A 7,673-nucleotide genomic window follows, 5' to 3' on the forward strand; every position below is an offset into this window, starting at 1 on the left:
TTAAGGGGTTATCTAGACAGAATTGTTTTAATGGGAGTGAGGGGATATAGATTTCCAAAGCCCTCACCCTGTTTCCATCACCTACCCACAGCCTCGGACCAGCTGCATAGGTTGGTGCTGGCTAATGCTAAGTTCCTTGCATGTTGCCTCCATAAGCTTCAAGGAACAAATGGAGGTCAGTGGTATGATCTCCATGTTACAGATGGGGAAACTGAGGCACTGAGTGGGTAAGTGACTTGGTCAGAGTCACATAGCAGATCCGTGGCAGAGCCAGGAATAGAACCCCGATTTCCTGACTCCCAGTGCCATACCCCCTAGATCAGGGGTGGGTAAACTTTTTGATCCGAGGGCCACATCTGGGTATGGAAATTGTATGGCGGGCCATGAATGCTCACAAAATTAGGTATTGGGTTGCGGGGGGGTGGGGGGGTGGGTGAGGGCTCTGGCTGGGGCTGGGGATAAGGGGTTGGGGGTGCAGGAGGGTACTCTGGGCTGGGACCGAGGGGTTCAGAGGGTGGGAGGGGGATCAGGGCTGGGGCAGTGGGTTGGGGTGCAGGAGGAGGTCAGGGGTGCAGGCTCCAGAGGGCGCTTACCTCAAGCAGCTCCCAGAAGCAGCTGCATGTGTCCCCCCCCCCGCCATCTTCTATGCAGAGTTGCAGCCAAGAGGCTCTGCACACTGCCCTGTCCACAGGCGCCACCCCTGCAGCTCCCCTGGGCCACGGTTCCCAGCCAATGGGAGCTGCGGGGGCAGCGTGCAGAACCCCTTGGCTGCCCCTACGCGTAGGAGCCGGACAGGGGGACATGCCACTGCTTCTGGGAGCTGTGCGGAGTGGGGCAAGCCCCCAACCCCACTCCTGACTGGAGCGCCAAAGCGGGGCAAGCCCCGGACCCCACTCCCCAGCGGGAGCTCGAGGGCCGGATTAAAACGTCTGTAGTTTGCCCACCCCTGCCCTAGATGATGCCACTTCTTTCAAAGCCCTCCATTTCCAATAGCCATGAGTCCTGGGCAGGAATCGCATCCTTTACCTTGGTAACAAAGTGATGATGACTCAGCTGTTCAATCTGTCTCCTTTTCTTCCCCCCCTGACTGTGCCTGTCTCTCACCCTTCCTCCCCCACATAGCCGCCCCCACCCTGCCATACATTCCCTTCCACCCTTCCCCTTCCAAACTCCTGCTCCATGATCCATCCCTGTGTCTCTGTTACCGGCACCTGCGCATCAGCCCGTCAGCTGCTGACATGTGAAGCAGCTGGCAGCGTGAAGTGCTTGCAGGGAGGAGGAGGACAGACAGCCTGGGGTAAATCCATCCGGAATTTGCAAAGCAGGCAGAGATCACTGTTAGCCCAACTACTGCCCCTGGCTGCACGGAGCTTGATCTAACTGCAACTGGCTGAGCCAGTAATTTACATGGCTCGGGGGAAGGAATTCCCCCGCCTGGCATATCTTTTCCTCCTTGGAATGAAAGTCCAACACAAGCGCAGTCCCACTCTTAGGTTTATGCCCCACGAAGGGGCCGTATTCTATTCTCTCCACAACACACATGCAGCATGTGTTGGTCTGTTCAGGATCGTTCACAGTTGCAGGGCCCCGCTCCGTGCCCACTCATAGCTCCGTGGCTATCTGATGCTCTCTGTAGTTATGCACCAGGAAGCATCTAGCTGTGCCCATGTTTCACCAAGGTAAGGAGGGAGCTGCTGTCTTGGGAGGAGCTGGCAGGGATGAGAAGGGAGGGGGCAGGGTGGATGTTGCTACCAGCTGCCATTACCAGAGATTGAGGTCAATGGCTTTACAGAGCTGGACATTTATTTCCCCTTTAATCAACAGCTGTAAAAATTCATGGCCTATAACCGAGTGCTGGGCCCTGGAAATGGAGGGTTAAAGGATCTGGGCTCCAATACTCATTAAACTAAATTGCCTGCTTCCCTCTTTCCCGCAGCAGGAGCAGAGAACCCCTGCAGCGATAAACAAGACTGGCAGCAGGAGCGGAGTCTGTCCAGAACCCAAAGGCCCCTACCCACCTTCTGCCCGTTATTGAGGACACATACCAGGGAGGAGCAAACACGACCAGGCTCAAAGAGTCTCTGAGCCGTGTTCCCATCTCAGTTCCTCCAGCGGGAATCTGGAGTAATGCCAGGGACTGCAATGGCACTACCCTGCTTGACAGCCATGTGTGCACGAGAGAGCCCATTTAACATGGCAAGGCAGGCCCCTCGCACGCTTTCCCACTGAGGATCTCAGTGCACTTTATAAACATTGATTCACCCCAATCCTTCTCCTGGGAGGTAGGTCAGTAGGACATCCCTATTTGAAAAGGTAGGGAAATGGAGGCACGGAGAGGTTAAATGAGTTGTTCAAGGTCAACTAGTGAGGCAGTAGCAGAGCTGAGAAGAGATTTATAGGGTGAAATCCTGGCCCCCATTAGAGTCAACAGCAAAACTTCTAGTGGCTTCAGTGGGACCAGGATTTCACTCAGACTTGAGGACCACAAGGGACCATTCAGACCATCTAGTCTGACCTTCCTGCACAACACAGGACAGAGCATGTTGCCCTGTAATTCCTGCCTCTAGCCTGATACTGCAGCTCAACCGCAAGGTATATTTCTTAGAAAGAGACCTCCGAGCTTGAACTGAACACTCCAAGTGATGGAGAATGCATCAGGTCCCGGGCAAGTTGTTCCAATGGTTAAATGACTCTCCTTGTTACAAATTTGCACCTTATTTCCCAGCTAAATTTGTTGAGTTTCAGCTTCCAGTCACTGGCTCTCATTCTGCCTTTGGTGGCTAAATCAAAAAACGCCCTAGTCTCAGAAATCCACTCTCCATGAAGGCACCTCAGACAGGCTCTAAAAGGTACGCCTGTCTACCTTTAAGGATCTGGACCTTATAGACCATGATCTAGTCACCTCCTTAATCTTCTTTTGGATAAACTGAATAGCTGGAGCTTCTTTAGTCTCTCTCTGGAAGGCAGTCCCGACTCCCAGTCTTCTGCCAAAACAGTCTGTCCTTCCTGGTGCCAGATAGCTGCCGGCAGCCTCTCCAAACCCCCAAGGGCTGAAAAGTATAGTTGAAAATCTTGCATAAACGAGGCACAGGCAGGGGAGAGAAGTGACATGCTGAGGTGAGGTTTGACGATGGAGAACTGAGGAGGAGGAGAGAGAGGGAGGCCATCAGGAGCTGCAGTGAAGAAGGCTCACCCACCAGGGAAGAGCAGATAGGAGGTCAGTGCTAAAAGAACAGAGGGAATGGGGATGGGAGGTGGTGGTGAGCAAAGGTTGGTGCATTTTCAAAGACGGGGACAAATTATTTACTCAGTGATGCCAGTCTTAATCGGACATAATTCCAATGAAGTCATTCCAGTGAAGCCGCCTGTACGGGTCATTAGCAGGATTTGAATCCAGGACCTTCACCCCCATAGCACAGACCTGCTGACCCTTGAACTAAAGGAGTAATTCCTCTATATGATAGCAGTAGTAAACTATTATCCTCTATGTGAGCCAGCCATTACAGGGTGGGAGCATAACACTTTAAAATGTACTACAGTCATACTGACTGATCCCCTTCAGTATCATTGCACAGGCCTCTACCACTTGAGCTAAAGGAGTGACTCCATTAGCTAGTAACAACAGTAGACTGTTATGTTCTATGTGCACCAGTCACTAAAGAAGGACTGTCATGCTGTTCGGAGTCGCTCAAGACCGTGAGCGAGTGCCTACCTTAGGGCAGACTGTCAGAAAACAGGGCAGACATCCCAAACTAGTGGTGTGTTCTATAACTAGATTTCACCAAGCCAGTAACAAATGTGAACTCCTGGATCACTATAACAGTCTTACAATGAAGTCACAGACTCTTAGACTCTTCAGTCTATCCTGCCATGCAGACAAACTAGACTTTGTGATAAAAAGTCACTTACACCAAACATAACCACATTTAAGTTGCTTCTAGTCCCAAGAGACCAGTCACTTACCCTAGATCATTTGGTAGCCTGCCCTAGATTTTACACCGAAGACAACACTAGTAGCCAATTCTATAGTAAACTACCTAAAGGTTAATTAGTTAAGAAAAAGAAATGAGAGTTATTGAGAGGTTAAAGCTAGTAACATATGTATAGGTGAGGCACAGTCTAGAAGTCCAAATGGTAGCAGAGATGTAGTAATCTATCAGTTTCCCAGAAGTCTCTCCAGGCTACCCAGAATAACTCTGGGGATCTCAGTCTTCTCGTTCCATTATTCCACTCTGTGAGAATCCAAATAGTCCAGAGATGAAGGATATTTCCCTGAATCCATACTTATAACCTCTTCTCACAGAAAACAAGCGGACAGGGTCACTACCCACGTGGGCTTTTCCTTTGAAGACAGAGAGCGAGGAATGCATTTTGAGTCTTTGACCTCCAATCATCACACACAATAACCACTTGCTTTGAAATTAGCACTTGTCTATTAAAGTTCTTCATTTGCATTATACAAGGCTTCTTTCTCATTTGATGGGTTATGTGATTACAGGAGTATACATAATGTAAATGTTTGTTCTACATTATAGTTGGATACAGATAAGTGAAAACAATGCAAGTAACATCTCATTAGCTTTCATGAAGTTTAAACACCAACTACACTCTCATATATTTAACAATCACTTTGATCTATACTAATACACAGGTGAATTGGCCTGGAGCTTTGGCGTGCATGGGCATCTGGTCTGCCAGGGTCACAGGGACATCACAAACATTACAAGGCTGTGGCAACTGCAGTAACTGGTGACCTAACTTCATCCCAAAATTTAGCCGTGGAGTGTAGGGGAGGTGGGGATGAATGACACCCAGGCAATCTACTCCACAGCTCAGAAAATAAAAGCTCATATAGTCCCCATTGATCCAATTTTTTTTGATGCCAGAGAACATTTAATGGAAGTTTTTTTCTGGTTATAAACAGTGTTGGAGGCGCAAAGTCATAATTTTCTTGCATTTGTTGGCAAGGCTTCACTCCTCTCATTTTTCAAAGGCAGGGGCTTTTTTAAGATGCGCTGTATTGATCCAACACTTATTTATATATGAACAATGGGAGAAGATGGTTAGTTCAGTTATTAAATTTAGAGAGCTGACAAAAGCAATCAGAAGATGTATTGTTTAATCGGAGATTAAAAAGCAGGCTGCAGGAGTACAGATTTCTGACCCAGCGTCTTGGAGATGTAATTTAATATACATAACACACACACATATGTTTTACTCCTTAGATGGCAGCATAAAATGATAAAATTGCATGTGTTTGCTGAAGGGTTTTATCATTAATTGATTTTCCTGCAGACTTTCCTACTTATCTCTCTCAATGTTAATTTTGGAGCTTTTTGTCTTGGTGGCGAGTTGAGGGAGGCACCTCACATGTCTGGAGACTTCTAGGTTTCCCAACACAACTGCAATGAGTTTGGAGGTTTCAATCCAGTCCCCTAGGGGTGATTTGGTCCACAGCGAAAAGCCTCCAATAACTACACAATTCAGTTCTGCAGAAGGGGTGCACCAGGTCATGCTGAAAGCACAGAGGCAGAACTGCTTTAAGTCCCTGACCAGAATGGCAGGGAATAAAGTGGATCAGGATTGGGTTGTATCAGCAGAACTGTCTTAGGGCCCAGGGCTAAATGAGCAGGAGATCAGGAGCAAGGGGTACTGGCAGAGCTGCATGGGGTCTCAGGACTGGAATAGCTGTTCCGGCCCCCATGCTAAGAGCCAGGATGGCCTTGTGGTTACGGCACTGGAATGGGGCTTAGGAGATCTGGGTTGAAGTTCTGACAATGCCACAGATACCCCGTGTGACCTTGCGCAAGTCACTTAGGCCAGATTTTTAAAGGTATGTAGGGAACTAGTGGGGTTTTCATAAGTGCTAATGTCCATTGAAATCAATGGGAATGAGTTGACAGGGTGCTGTTGACAATCCAACTCGGCACTTGTCACAGGGTGACACTGACCCTTCCAGAATATGTCTACACTGCACACTAAGCCCAAGCTTTGACTCAGATTTGAGCCTAACTCCCCACTTCTGTCCACACACAAATCAATCTGACTCGGGTCAACAAGCACTCAGGAGCAGGGTCCAAGTCCCTGTCATTTTGCCATGTGGATGTACATAAAGACACAAGTATCAGGGGGTAGCCGTGTTAGTCTGTATCTACAAAAACAACAAGGAGTCTGGTGGCACCTTAAAGACTAACAGATTTATTTGGGCATAAGCTTTCGTGAGTAAAAACCTCACTTCTTCAGAAGCAAAAACTCACTGAAGAAGTGAGGTTTTTACCCACAAAAGCTTATGCCCAAATAAATCTGCTAGTCTTTAAGGTGCCACCAGACTCCTTGTTGTTTTCATAAAGACACAGACACATGTCAGAAGGTCTGCATAGTGCAGTATGGATGTGTTAGCACAGCTGTTATACCCGGGTCCAGCAATTGCAAACCCAGGTTTACAATGCAGTGTGAAAGCTCAAGCCTGGGCTTGGAAACACCACATCCACAAGCCCAGGTCCCACAGACCTGGCCTTAGTGTGCAGAGAAGCCACACCCTAAGCGTATGTCTACACAGCAATTAAACACCTGCTGCTGGCTCTTGTCAGCTGACTCAGGCTAGTGGGACTCAGGATGTGGGACTGTAAGACTGCGTTGTGGATGTTTGGGCCTGGGCTTTTGGACCCTGTGCGTGGGGACGGTCCCATGCTAGGGGTGTGTGTAGCCGATGTACTCTACACACCGCCGAAAGGAGGCAGCAGTGTGGATGTACCACTCAAGTATAAAGCTTCCGGGCAGAATCCAGAAGAGCCCTGAAAATGAACCACTGCTCTCGAGCCAAGGCCAAGTATAGAGGTTTTATGAGTCTACTACTGCCTCCGAGCTACCCACATGGTCCTTTCACTCAGCTTGTTGACGCTCAGACTTTAGAACCAGAAGTTCAGTCCCTAGGCACATTCCCGGAGATACCTACCCTCACATTCACCTTCATCCCGGTTGCTGTTTGCTAAACCTTCCACTGTTAGAAGGGAACGATTTATAATTGGCCTTTTTTTTTTAGTAAGCCTTGAAATAGTTCCTCACTCATGTCAGGTCACTCCAGTTCTCCCTCCCAGAGGTTACTCTGCTGAGCCTTTCAGCCACCTCATAATTATTTTCATTTCTTCTTGTTTCAATATGTTGGCCAGCATCCAGCTGTAACAATGAGGAATGACATTGAGATTAGAGTTTAATAAGCATCAAGAACAGAACCCCCATTTGGATCAAACCAATTTAGGGGCCACAGTAAAACAATCAAAACAATTCCAGTGATGGTGGACCTGTCTGCTGCACCCCCACTGCCCGCAGTTCCTAGCTGCCATATTTTTCTATGTATTAGTCTCTCTCCCACAGAATACACTGAGCCAACATCAGAGGAACTTAACAGAAGCAGGAGACACCATTGGGAATGGTGTATGGGCAGCTCACAGTTCTTCTAGACCTCGCTCTCCCAGCAGGGGCACTGGCCATGAGGGGACTACCCAGAGGCACTGGTCCCAGTCTCTCCCAGCAGGAGATGCCATAAGGAATGGTGTAGGAGCACTGGCTGTGAGAGCTCCTGGCTGTTCCAGTCCCAGCGTCTCCCAGCAGGAGGTGCTGTAGGGATGGTTTAGGGGCATTGTAGTTTTTGGAGACTTTGTTCTGTGACTCAG

The sequence above is a fragment of the Chrysemys picta genome, chromosome 4 (genome assembly GCF_011386835.1).
Source record: "Chrysemys picta bellii isolate R12L10 chromosome 4, ASM1138683v2, whole genome shotgun sequence".
NCBI lineage: Eukaryota > Metazoa > Chordata > Testudines > Emydidae > Chrysemys > Chrysemys picta.